At 42.9% G+C, this 13921-nt stretch overlaps 1 protein-coding gene across 1 annotated transcript in view; it reads left to right on the forward strand.

Moving 5' to 3' along the window:
- The window catches only part of LOC124545279 (serine protease gd-like), a 294473-nt gene that overhangs the window by 82801 nt on the left and 197751 nt on the right, over positions 1-13921 (forward strand). The window lies entirely within an intron of this gene.

A 13921-nucleotide genomic window follows, 5' to 3' on the forward strand; every position in this document is an offset into this window, starting at 1 on the left:
AACTGATTGCCGGGAATTATATATATATATATATATATATATATATATATATATATATATATATATATATATATATATATTTAAATTATAAAAAACAAATACTAAAAAAAAGGGTTGCATAGCGCGAGATTCGATCCGGCGACCTTCGGATTACGAACCCGAGCGCTTACCGCTGCGCCACGACGCTGTAGAGAACTATTAATCGTAGAGTATTTCACCGCAACGGTTTCTTTTAACTGTCGATTTTCTCGACAACGGCTGAGAAGTGCATCTTGGTGCTTTGCCACATTACACCTCTGGCCATGAGCTTTTATTATGCGCAGTATGAATCGAATCTGAATTTCACAATTGGCGGCCTCCCCTTGGTAGATATTTTACGCTAGATACGGTTTCCAGCAATTTGTCATCAATATTGTAGTTCTACAGAAGTGGAAATTTTTTCCTACGTATGCGCAATGTGTTACATTTATTTACGTTCAGTCAACTGCACCATTCTTCAATCTTCTGCAGGCCATTCCGCAGAGCTATGTCTTCTGGTGTTGTTACTTTGTCGTAGACAATCGCATTATCTGCTAACTGTCTTAAAGAGCTCCCGGCGCTTTCTACTAGATCATAAACAGTAGCATTCCTGTCACATTTCATAGAGGTACTTCGTAAATTACCTTTACGTTTGTCGATTTTGTTCCGTTAAGAGCGACGTGTTGTTCTGTCTGCAAGGAATTCTTGAATCCAGTCGCAAATCTGGTCCGATACTAATTAACTTCTTATTTTTGTTTTTCGTTAAGCGGCAATTCGGGACGGTGTCAAATGCTTTCCACAAGTCAAGGGACACAGCATCGAGCTGAGCGCCGTTGCCCACTGCGCTATGTATGGGTCTCTTGGAGAAACAGAGCGAGCTGAGTTTCGCAAGATTCCTATTTGCGGAATCCGTGTTGCAGAAGAGATTTTTGTTCTCCAAAATCATAACTCTTGAACAAAAACATGTTCCATAATTCTAAAATGTATTGATGTCAACGACATAGGCGTATAATTATGTGCATCAGTCAAACGACTCTTCATGAAAGCTGGAATGACCTAAGCTTTTTTCCAGTCGCTAGGTACGATACGTTGCTCCAGCGATCTACAACAAATTGCTGCTGGAAGGGAGCCAGTTCTTTCGCATGGTCTTTATAGAATCTTAAAGGTATGTCATGTGGTCCTGGTGCCTTTCTGCTACTGAGCGACTGTGGTTCAAATGGCTCTGAGCACTATGGGACTCAACTGCTGAGGTCATTAGTCCCCTAGAACTTAGAACTACTTAAACCTAACTAACCTAAGGACATCACAAACATCCATGCCCGAGGCAGGATTCGAACCTGCGACCGTAGCGGTCTTGCGGTTCCAGACTGCAGCGCCTTTAACCGCACGGCCACTTCGGCCGGCAAGCGACTGTAATTGCTTTCCTATTCCGCGATCGATTCTCAGTACCTACCATTTCGACGTTCGGACGATGATTGAAACGAGGAATCGTGAACTACGCGGTGAAAAAACTTCGAAATACCGAATTCAGTATTTCCCCGCCTGTTATTTTCCGCTTCTGTTCTGTTATGATTCCTGAGTGTTTAGATGATATCGCACTGCTTACTGAGTTAAGGCCAAAACCTTTCAGGATTTTTACTCACAAGGGGAGGCCGCCAATTGTGAAATTCAGATTCGATTCATACTGTGCATAATAAAAGCTCATGGCCAGAGGTGTAAGCACCAAGATGCACTTCTCAGCCGTTGTCGAGAAAATCGACAGTTAAAAGAAACCGTTGCGGTGAAATACTCTCTAGGATTAATAATTTTAGTTTCCCAACAGATAATTTAAAAAACAATTGTTCTTGTAAAAACGCATCGTTTATCAGATGTGCTCGATGTCGTGCTGTTTCTGCTTTCCATGTTTCTATGATAACTATCACTCTGGTTTTCGTGCGATACTCCAGCTACTTCTGGTCACTAATTGTTAATCATGTGCGATTGTATACCGAACTTTTCAATAAATTGTATCCACTTGAACACTATTTGTGATATTGTGTTTTATTTCAAGTTTTATTTTTCCACGACAAACGACTTTCAACAACTTATTACATGCATAATTGTTGCTACTGATTGCCGGGAATTTATATATATATATATATAATTACAAAAACAAATAATAAAAAAATTGCATGGCGCGAGATTCGATCCGGCGACCTTCGGATTACGAACCCGAACGTTTACCGCTGCGCCACGACGCTGCAGAAAATTGTTAATCGCAGAGAGTATTTCACCGAAACGGTTTCTTTTAACTGTCGATTTTTCTCGACAACGGCTGAGAAGTGCATCTTGGTGCTTTGGCACATTACACCTCTGGCCATGAGCTTTTATTATGCGCAGTATGAATCGAATCTGAATTTCACAATTGGCGGCCTCCCCTTGTCAGATCGGATGAGGAAATTTTACTTTGAGTCATTGGACGCTTCCCTCATTGCTCTCCTTACGTTAAATTTCGTAGCAGGGCTTGTCTTTACAGCTGTCAATAGAAATACAGATTCCTATTTTCCCAAAAATCTGATCAGGAAAAGTCGTAATTTAGTTTTGTTTCACTTTGTTTATAATAGCATAGGTACTGATTTCGAACTCACAAAAAAATTTACATCTACGTATGCATTACGTAAGCCATTGTACCAATATTACGAATTTAACTGTTTCAAATACGGGAAAGTGGAGGTGGAAACAGAGGTTGTTACAAAACTGAAGCTGCACACTAACTTAAGACTGTAATTTCTGTGTTTTCTTTGTTCTTAAACGTAACAGCATGTTAGCCGTCTGGAGATGATTTTTGTAAATTGGAAATCTGAACCAACGGCGATCGCCTTAAAAACAGTGAATCCAAACCAAATAGTGAATGGTCGCTGCTATATATTACAAATATTCTGTAAGACACATCATTCGGTCCTGAATGTGATCGGAGGATAATTGAGAGAAGGGAGGAGAGGGGGAAAATATCACAGAGGCCGAAATGAATTCACTAATGGCAGTCACCGTTTCCTAGTGTCCACACGTTTAACTTCCAGCTGTGCGCAGCTGTCTATGTAGAAGCGCATACTTAAGGAAACTATCTTGAGACAACCACTCATTTGACTGAGTACCATACTCGACGCAGTCTCAGACTTTATGCAACTCCTCTGACCATGTTTCAGTCACGATGGCAGGGCGCTGATGCTGTCCGCATTATTAGCAGCGTGTTATGATCAGTTGCGACAGCATGTGGAAGCAACGTGACACGCTCTCTACATAAGATTACAAGCTTGTATTGTAGGTAGACGAGCTCATTCACTATTCTGATATTGAACTCTTACTAGAGACATTGCCCATAGATATGTGACGTTGAATCTTGTACAGTGCAGAAACTTTGATTAAAAGAAACCTACTGTCACGTGCGAACATTAGATTCATGGTGTTTATTTTTAGTTCCCCTCGGACGTAAATCAACAGGACAAGTCCCGCTACCGCTGTAATCTTTCGCGCTCGCGACAGCGCCAGCCAGTTAGACAGCAAGACTGTGGCGTCAGAGATGTAAAAATCTAGTTAAAAAAAAAAATACGCACTTGATCAAAGACATTACTACATATGTTTACTGTAGAAGTTTTACAGAAAAGTCTCGTAAGAAAAAGTTATATCGGAGACATGTGGAGATAAAAAAATCGGAGAGTATGAGGACTGTTGTTGTTGTTGTTGTTGTTGTTGTTGTTGTTGTTGTTGTCTTCAGTCCTGAGACTGGTTTGATGCAGCTCTCCATGCTACTCTATCCTGTGCAAACTTCTTCATCTCCCAGTACCTACTGCAACCTACATCCCTCTGAATCTGTTTAGTGTATTCGTCTCTTGGTCTCCCTCTACGATTTTTACCCTCCACACTGCCCTCCAATACTGAATTGGTGATCCCTTAATGCCTGAGAACATGTTCTACCAACTGGTCCCTTCTTCTAGTCAAGTTGTGCCACAAACTCCTCTTCTCCCCAATTCTATTCAATACCTCCTCATTAGTTATGTGATCTACCCACCTTATCTTCAGCATTCTTCTGTAGCACCACATTTCGAAAGCTTCTATTCTCTTCTTGTCCAAACTGGTTATCGTCCATGTTTCACTTCCATACATGGCTACACTCCATACAAATACTTTCAGAAACGACTTCTTTTTATTACGTGGATCGAGACGAAAGAACTAGCCAAATCACAGCAAAGACTCCCGTACAACAAAAATACTAGAGCATGACTTGGCCACCAAGCTGTTGTAATAAAAGCACAGAACGAAAGTCTGTGTCCCCTACAGATGTGCTGAATTTAAAATGCTGTATGATCGATACTTATACTGTAATTAAAGTGACTAGGGTTAATTTCTTCTCTGTTGAAGCTCCTTCAAATTTCTGTGTTTTTGCCACCAGGTAGCTTTAAAATGCCCAAGGTGGCAAAATTAGCTCATAACTAAATCCTCATAATAAAAACAGCGTAAGCAGGAAAATGACTTCCCCAAGAAATACACAGCAGTTTTTGACTCGGGTATACAAGACATAGACTACTCAAACGGTGAGGAATGGGAATGGTTCTGCAGCTCTCCCGAAATCGGCAACTTCTGCCTGCTCGTGGAAAACGAAACACTCGAATTTGCTAATTCAACCCAAAGCACCTACGAACTCTTGCAGCTTCTACTTGCTCGTGGCAGACAAACTGCACAAACTCTGCAAGCTGTTCCAAATCTGAACCGAGCAAGTGCACGACCTCCGCCACTATTTACAGTGTTCTTAAAGAATGTGCAAATGCTGGGCCACTGAAGAAAATACGAAAGAAAACTATACATAAACACTAGGATTTCATTACAATTTTCAGCTACAAAAATATTTCCTGAAAACAACTGCAATTCTTTTATGTTCTGCTCACGGTTGCTTTATATGAAACGTGCTTTACACTTCCTAACTTGCAAATTTCACCATTTCTGAGTAAGTCTAATTTACGTTGTAGGAAAGCTTGTACCTTTTCTGGCTTGAGTCCATTTTGGTGATGCGACAATTTTTTTGTAGTTATTTCTTATGTAGGTATCAGTTTCAGTGCCTCAGATTTTTCACAAACCTGAAGACGTTTCGGCGAGAACACTATAAACTCACTCGGGAATGAAAGCCTTAATAAGCGTTTGTCGTTCGCCATAAGGAATCGCAATCTGGTGCCCAGACGTGACCAGGAAATAGCACATCTTCTTCGTCAATAACTTAATTTTCAGTTAGATAATTGCCAATTTGGTGTCTGGTCTTGCGACTCTATACTCATAAGGTCAGCAGAAACATCAGGAGGGTTTAAGCAAGCAAACCCAAAGATGTACTACAGCCAACTTCTCTGTCCTAGTATTTGTAAACCGAATTCGAATCAAATGTTTATATTTTTTCGCCGCCTCAAATATGTAGAAAAATGTGGAAATTAGAAAGGCAAAAGTTTAAGGTCCGCCACTTACGCAATGTGATTTGATAGCGTGAATGATGTAAAGCTTATTTTAGTAATAACATAGTTTTAGGTGTTAAGTGTTTTCTAAAAACTTAAACTCCGCCCGGATTGATCATGAAGGCCTAACGGAACCGACCGGTCGCCGTGTCATCCTCACACAAAGGCGTCACTGGATGCGGATATGGGGAGACATGTGGTCAGCACAACACTCTCCCGAGCGGGTCAGTTTACGGGACCGGAGCCGCTACGTCGCAATCAGTTGATCATTTCAGTCTGTGACCTCCACAACCCATATTTTGTTAAACGCTTTTTTCCCCATTCTTTATGCACACGCAAACGCTCACGCGCACACGCGCACAAATGAATTTATTAATGAAACATATGAACTAGTAATAACAACTTGCTTTTTATCTTCTGCATTGTTTTTTATATTTTATTTCAGCTTGAAAAAATGAGTTTCCGACAGGTGTGAGCTGGCACCCTAGGACAAAAAACGTAGCCAAACATTGAGACCAGCCACATCTCTGGGCTGCTAAATGTGTGTGTGTGTGTGTGTGTGTGTGTGTGTGTGTGTGTGTGTGTGTGTGTACACCGTAATACTGCAGGGTCGCTCGATCTAAAACAAGCAGTTCCTCTCTTGAAAGAAATTTCCACTGTTTGACTGTAGTCTTGACTTCATTTATTTCACCCACTCATGGTTTCTTCTTTATAGGCATTCTCAAGTGCAATTTGAAATCTCAAAAAAATGTCTGACATGCCTAAATGTCTGACATGCCTAAATGGCATGTAATCGTGGAAATGTTTATCTGGTATTACAAAGCAGCTGTCGTATTACGGGATAAGAGTACACATCGAAGACACACAATGTGTCCGGAATTTTGCATAGTAAATAAACATTAACGAACAGCAATGCGTATTTGGCAGCCAAAACCTAGCTGTGACCTGCAAAAAATTTTACATGATTTTGTTCCCCCACGAAGGCAAAAATCATCAACAGCGGTACATTCCTGTTTTAGAGCGTGTCTGAAGAATTCTGTTTGTCACCGAGTCCACAATTCCACACGTCTTCAAACCGCGCTGTGAGGATGCTCGTAGCTCCCTGACGCAAGCAGCTTTTACACCTCGTCTGCATACGGCTTAAAATTCGTACAGAGTTGTGCATTCAGAAACATGAGCACTCATTTGAACATTTCACTTAAACTCCATTAGAACACCAATTTGAGCACAGCGATTTATGTACAGCATGTTGGACCAACCTGTAAAACTGAAACCGATTGATGTACACTGGTTTGTACATCGCTAGTCCGAATACATCAGCTACAAGCTACAAAAAAGAACTATTTCTGAAATTTTAGCTCGCAATTGCAACTATCTGGAACATCCACACTACGTTCATAACTCGTGCGCTCACTTATCGAAATAATCATTCCTTTCCGTCATTTTGCATGTCACGAAGGAAAAAATGCCTTAAAGACCCTGTGTATACCTATTAAAATATTTCGGACTGTCATGACGTGGTTGAATGAGATTCTTATTGAAACCAAGCGTTTCAGTCGCAGCTGCGGAGGAACACTTCAAGGGGTGTTACAGCTTATTCGAAGATCAGATACAAACCGTCTCGCAGGAACTCAGTAGCGAGCCAAGGCTTCGAAATATCTAGAACCTCCCTAAGAGATTTCCTCCGCATACGGAGACGAAAATGTTGGGTTTTAGTAAGAAATTCAGCCGACCACGGCATAAAAGCCCGCAATATTTTAATAACTTTAATTTTCCGCCAGTGACGGATTACATTTTACATCATCCTGCACACTACCTGTTGAAAAGTACACGGACATCCATACGAAACGTGCAAATGGCCGCTAGATGTCACGAGACGAAGAGCCGCCAGTATGAAAGTAGGTGGACAGTGTTTTGTCAGTAAGGAAGCACTAACAGAATCGGTCGTTCAGGTGAGCTCAGACTTCGAACTTGGACCAGTAACTGGATGTCATCTGAACAACGAATGAATCAGGGACATTTCAACCCTTCTAAAGCTGCACAAGTGGACTGTTCGTGATGCGGTTGTGAAGTGGAAATGCGAAGGAATGAACACTGCAAAAGAAGACAACGCAAACGTCATGTATTGACGCACAGCAACTATCGAGCAGTGCTCTTAGGACCGCTGTAACAAAGAAGACACCAAATCAGTGGAAGGACACTCTTGAGTTAGTGCTACCAGCATGCCAAATAGCGTAGGAAATCTAAGAAAATAGAGGGTAGAATGGCCGAGCAGCCCCTCACAAGCCACATTTTTGTCGTCAATACTAAGACATTTGCGGTGGTGTACAGAGCGACGTTATTACAGTGAATGACTGCAAACGGGCAATTTGTAGAGATGAATGACGCTATACCCTGTGGCAATCTGGGGAAGGGTTTGGGTCGGGCGAATGCATGTGCAATGTCTGCGGTGAAGTACGGGGTAGGTGGTGTTACGGTAGGGGGATATTTTACAGCATTGCGCACTGTGGGCAGTAGAGGATCAGTTATTCGGAGATGATGATTGAATCAGCGAGACAGTTCACCCTGTCACAATGCAGCTGCGAGGCAATAGTTCGTTGGCAATGACACTCTGAAATGGACTGGCCTGACGAGAGTTGCGATCTAAATCCGGTGGGGTCCCTAAGGGCAACGTCGAACGTCCACTTTGCTCCAGACCCCACCATCACTACACACTCGGAGCCACCGTAAAGGCAAAGGGTGGACGCACTATATGTCAGTGTCGAGTGACAGGTGTTCGGTGCTTTTCATCAGATAGTGTAGATGTGTCAGCGACGTCGTTCTGATAATTCAGAGACGTAATAACTTCCCATTCAGCATTCCATTCCTGACGACTGACAGCAGCCCAGATTCATTCAGCAGACGAGGTTTTTGGAGGACACTCGTACCACTAATGAATGGTGCGGACTGTCAAGAAGAGCACTGCTGACCTTGGCGTGTCAGAGCGGCGGAAGTGGGCCGCGGTGATTCCCCGGCCACAGGCGTCCGCTTTTCTTTCCGGGGTCGCTTCCCTGACACCTAATGGCCCGTCGCGCCGGCCCCCATACAGTCGTCCGATGCGGGAGGCAGCTTTGTTCCCACTCGGCACGGGCGTCAGGAGTGAATGGACAAGATTAGGACAGCCTGAACGTGACAGACCGCGGAAAGCCACACTGGCAGGTCAGCTCCCGTCTCAGATTATGGGAAGGGCTGACGGCATTGCATTGTGTTCGGCGCAGCCGTCAGTTCGTATTATTCTCCAACGTACGCACCAACATCGATGGGCAACGCAAAATTTATCTTAACAAGCTGCAATATGTTGGCAGCGGCATTATCGTCCTCTAACCTTAATGGTAAAGTGAGAAAAACCAAAAGTAATCGGAACTACCACGGACTCGAACTCGGCAACTTTTATTTACCACACGAAAGGAGGGAAACGAACTCGCTGATGCTGATAATAAGGAGGATTGCTCCCTTCCTCCTCCTGCCCGCTGTTCAGTCCCTCTGCGGGCTGTCACTTTTTTTGTGACCATGAAGACCATGTGTTGGAGTCTCAGTGGCTGGCAGTGAGGAACAATTAACCTGCGTTCCATCAAGACTTCAGTGCGACCATGGATCACCTCATCCCGCTAGCGACGGTGTAAGGAAGTAGCCCTTATAAATAGTCTTCACGGGTTTGCCGCCGTATCACGTTGTGCAAATTCCACAAAATTTCCTCGGAGCAACTGTCATTTTCAGGTGGCTCAACCTTGCTCGTGGCTAGGTACAAGACGATTTACAACACATCCGCCGGGAAAGCTTGAAGAATCACATCAAGTAGTCCTTACTTGGCTTAGGGTGGGACATTGCCCACCGACACACACGGCTTCCTCTTACGTCGGGAGGAGCCCGCAGTATGTCAGAGATGACACAGCTGTCAGTACGACATATTTTAAGTGTGTGTTCTATATGACGACCTGAGTGTTGAACTGGGTCTCCCACAGGATCTTCCCTCTATTTTAACTGGTAACGAGGCGAGTGTTGATCATGTCTTAAAATTTTGTGCGGTGTCCGTAATTCTTCCCAAACACTTGGTGGGCAATCTTAATGTTTCAGAGTGGCTGGGTCACGTATAATTTCTAAGTCATCCAGTCACGCTTATTTGTCCTTTAAGAGCATCTTTACAGGTATTTTCTCCATGATTTCGTTTAGTTATCCCGCTGTGTTTCGCTGGGGTTTTATTACGAGTTTTTCTGAACTTCACCTTCTTGAGGTTGCTTTACGTTTCCTGTGGTGGGATCAAACGTAGTTTTCCATAGATTATGAAAACCTTCTTCGGTGTAACATTAATGCGAGGGCACTGATGACCTAGCTGTTTAGCGCACTCCGCCATACATCATCGGTACTGTGAATCGAGCAGTTAATCCCACTTTCGAATTTGGCAACTCTGTACGCAGGTAGCAGGACGGCCCGACCCCTGGTCCAGGCCCAGTCCTGTGAACGACAAACACACATCTGCACGGAATCACATGGTGTTTCATCGTGTAGTTAAAGTTAGTCACCAAAGCGAGAAACATGGCAGAAAGTCGCGTTTTGTAACCAATTTAGTGATCTTGGTAATATGCATTTGACCTACTATGGTTATATATACAAACATTACAGAAGAGTTCTAGGAATTTAAGAATGTGAATGGCTATGCTGTAGCAAAAATTCGTGATAGCCTGCTAAATTACTGGCGGTAGACAGCGAAAACTTTCTCGCGTTTGGAAGGCTCTCCTGACCACACACAAGTTCCGGAACACTTGTGAAACAGGAGAATGTTAGCGAATTTGGTTAAAACAAAATGCAGAGCATTAGATGAAAGACTGTAAAAGCTTATACACAAAGCAGATGACAAGCCGACGGCCGTGAACAGATTGAAGAGAAAGGATGTAAGGTATATTCGCAACGATGTTACCCATTCTCGTTTGAAGAGCATGCCGAAACTGCCAAAATCGGATTGCCTTATCGCAGATGGGGTTGACAATTGTAGAAGGCGAAGTTCTTTGTGCTTAATAATGACATGGAAAACTATCATTATTTCATCCGACTCCAGTATACCTTTGTCAGCGGGAAACTATGTTGATGGCCTGTACTTAAAAGTAAGCAGCGAAACACTTCCTCCAGTTACTCTAGAACCACAGTTACTCTGAAATTTCTTAAGAGAGGAGTTTGAAAATCCGTGCAAAAATTAAGACTATTTACGTGTTTGGGGTAAAACTTTATTTTTGCGACAGTCTCCTTTTAGACTTACACACTTCGTCCAACGCTGTTCTAATTTGTTGATCCCTTCCGAATAATAGGAATTGTCCAAGTCTGCAAAATAGCCATTAGTTGCTGCAATCACCTCATTTGAATAAAATCTTTGTTCTGTCAGCCATTTCTTCAAATTGGGGAACAAATAGTAGTCAGAGGGAGCCAAGTCTGGAGAATAGGGGGGATGTGAAACGAGTTGGAATCCTATTTCCATTAATTTTGCGACCATAACTGCTGAGGTGTGTGCTGGTGCATTGTGATGGAACAAGACTTTTCTCCGGTCTAATCACCGGCGTTTTTCTTGCACCTCAGTTTTCAAACGATCCAATAATGAGGAATAATATGCACCTGCAATAGTTTTACCCTTCTCCAGATAGTCGATGAGGATTATCCCTTGCGAATACCAAAAGACAGTCGCCATAACCTTTCCGGCGGAAGGAATGGTCTTCGTGCTTTGTGGTGCAGATTCTCCCTTGGTAACCCAGTGTTTAGATTGTTGTTTGGTCTCAGGAGTATATTAATGTATCCAGGTTTCATCCACAGTGACGAAACGACGCTGCGGATTCTTCCTGAACAGCTGGAAACCATCCTTGCAACACTTCACACGATTCGGTTTCTGGTCAAGCGTGAGCAATGGCGGAACCCATCTTGCGGATAGCTTTGTCATGTCCAAATGTTGATGCAAAATATTATGTACCCTTTCATTCGAGATGCCCACAGCACTAGCAGTCTCCCGCACCTTAACTCTGTCATCCATCACCATATCATGGATTTTATCAATGATTTCTGGAGTCGTAACCTCCACAGGGCGTCCAGAACGTTCGGCATCACTTGTGCTCATACGGCCTCTCCCAAAATTTTGAAAGCACTTACAAACTGTTCTAATCGAAGGTGCAGAGTCACCGTAACGTTTATCAAGCTTCTCTTTAGTCTCCTGAGGCGTTTTGCCTTTCATAAAGTAATGTTTAATCACCACACGAAATTCTTTTTCGTCCAATTTTTGGCAATCACTCGACTTCCTTGACTCTCACGAATGCCAAACACAGAGAAATATACAAATATGACTGAAACTTGGTGTGTGTGTGTGTGTGTGTGTGTGTGTGTGTGTGTGTGTGTGTGTGTGTGTGTGTGTGTGTGTGTGTTCTTTCCAAAGATGGTACTAACTAAACATGATCTCGATACGCGCCAGTTGTGCCATCTCTCGGACTTTGTACGGACTTCTCAAACGCCCATCGTACATACTATTAGTGCTCAGAAAGATAAGCAGGAAACATTTCAAAATGATAGTGTGTTCAGGATGACTGTAGGAAGAGGCAAGTGTCTTCATCCAAAAACGGTAGTAACTGGCTTCGATCGGCCCATCTGAGATCATCAAGGTGCCCTTCGTATCACTCAAGATTACTGGTTGTCAGTTTCACCTGGCTCTAAGTGCAATTGCAATTATCATTTTAAAAAACCCGTTTTACTATTTAGCGACAGACGGCTGTGATTAGTATAGAATTTTATTTGCGTTTTCTAAAAACAGCCAACGACCTTGCCGCAGTGGTAACACCGGTTCGCCGGCCGGTGTGGCCGTGCGGTTAAAGGCGCTTCAGTCTGGAACCGCGTGACCGCTACGGTCGCAGGTTCGAATCCTGCCTCGGGCATGGATGTGTGTGATGTCCTTAGGTTAGTTAGGTTTAAGTAGTTCTAAGTTCTAGGGGACTGATGACCACAGATGTTAAGTCCCATAGTGGTCAAAGCCATTTGAACATCGGTTCCCGTCAGATCACCGAAGCTAAGTAAGCGCTGTCGGGCTGAGCGGTGTCGGCTGAGCTAGCACTTGCATGATTGACCATCCGGTCTTCCGAGCGCTGTTCGCAAGCTGGGTGCACTTAGCCCTTGTGAGGCAAACTGAGCACCACGAAAATTGTTTCATTCAGTTGTAGTCAGACGGTCCAAAAAGTAAAAATTATCAATATACCGTAATGTTACAGGCAACTGAGGAAGACGAGACTACAAAAGGTGAAGACCATGCAGTATACCTCAGTACCAATGCGTCCTAGCCAGCTTCCAGAAAATGTATTTTTTAGTTTATTTATTTAACCTGGCAAGATTAGGGCCGTCAGGCCCTCTTACATCTAACCAGGCATTCTACTTATTTTACATTCATACGTTTTAGTAGGCATGTTAAACTACATCTAGTACAAAAAGTGAAATAAACAATTAGAAAGGTACACCTGGAAAAATACATACATATAGAGTTTATATTCGTAGATCATAAGTACAGTTATAATTAGACATTATTGAAGAGACAAAGTTTAGATAGGAGTGCTGGCAGGAGGGAGTATGAGGGAGACTCATGGTGAAGGGAGGAGAAGAATAGACATGATGAAACCTAATTGAGGAAATATAAAGGAAAAGAAGATTGCCTGGCTAATAGAGATAGATGAAGGGGAAGGCATCTCAGGAGCAAGATAGGAGACGCTAGCTTTGCTATTTGACAGATGAGAGGATTGGCATGATACATAAATTTTGTGGAGAACTTTATGAGGATGATAGTAGGAAATGCTTCAACTTCTTCTTAAAAGCAGCAGGAGATTGAATTTTGCGCAAGGTAAGGGGCAGTTTGTTCCAGAGGCGGACAGCGGCAACTGAGAAGGAGTTTGCAAAAGTTTATGTACACCATCAAGCGCAGAAGACGTACCTGTTGGTCATACTGCATTCACAGGCGGCCTCTAATGTATGTATTAAGAAACTAAATTGTCGACGATGAAATCTCAATACATCTCAGCTGTCAGAGCGCCTGCGAAAGATTCCTCACCATACATTAACGTATCACTTACTTTCTGATCATTTACTAGACGTATCCACCTAGGATTTTATTGGTACCAGGGATAGTTATTCATCACTATTCAAAAAGAAGGAACAGATTTCAAATATTTATTGCTTCCAAACTACAAAAGATAGAAGCACCATTACAACGTTCCAGGAAAGAGAAAAGTCCAAACTTTAATGCATTCATTGTGGACACCGTGTGTTAAACGACGAAGATCAAAATGGTGGCTCATTTCCTGTTACATATTAACCAGCTGGTCTCTTTATCAAATTGACAGTTTCAACAATGCGCTGTCGCAGAATTTATCAGGAATGGGGGT

The sequence above is a fragment of the Schistocerca americana genome, chromosome 8 (genome assembly GCF_021461395.2).
Source record: "Schistocerca americana isolate TAMUIC-IGC-003095 chromosome 8, iqSchAmer2.1, whole genome shotgun sequence".
Classification (NCBI taxonomy): Eukaryota; Metazoa; Arthropoda; class Insecta; order Orthoptera; family Acrididae; genus Schistocerca; species Schistocerca americana.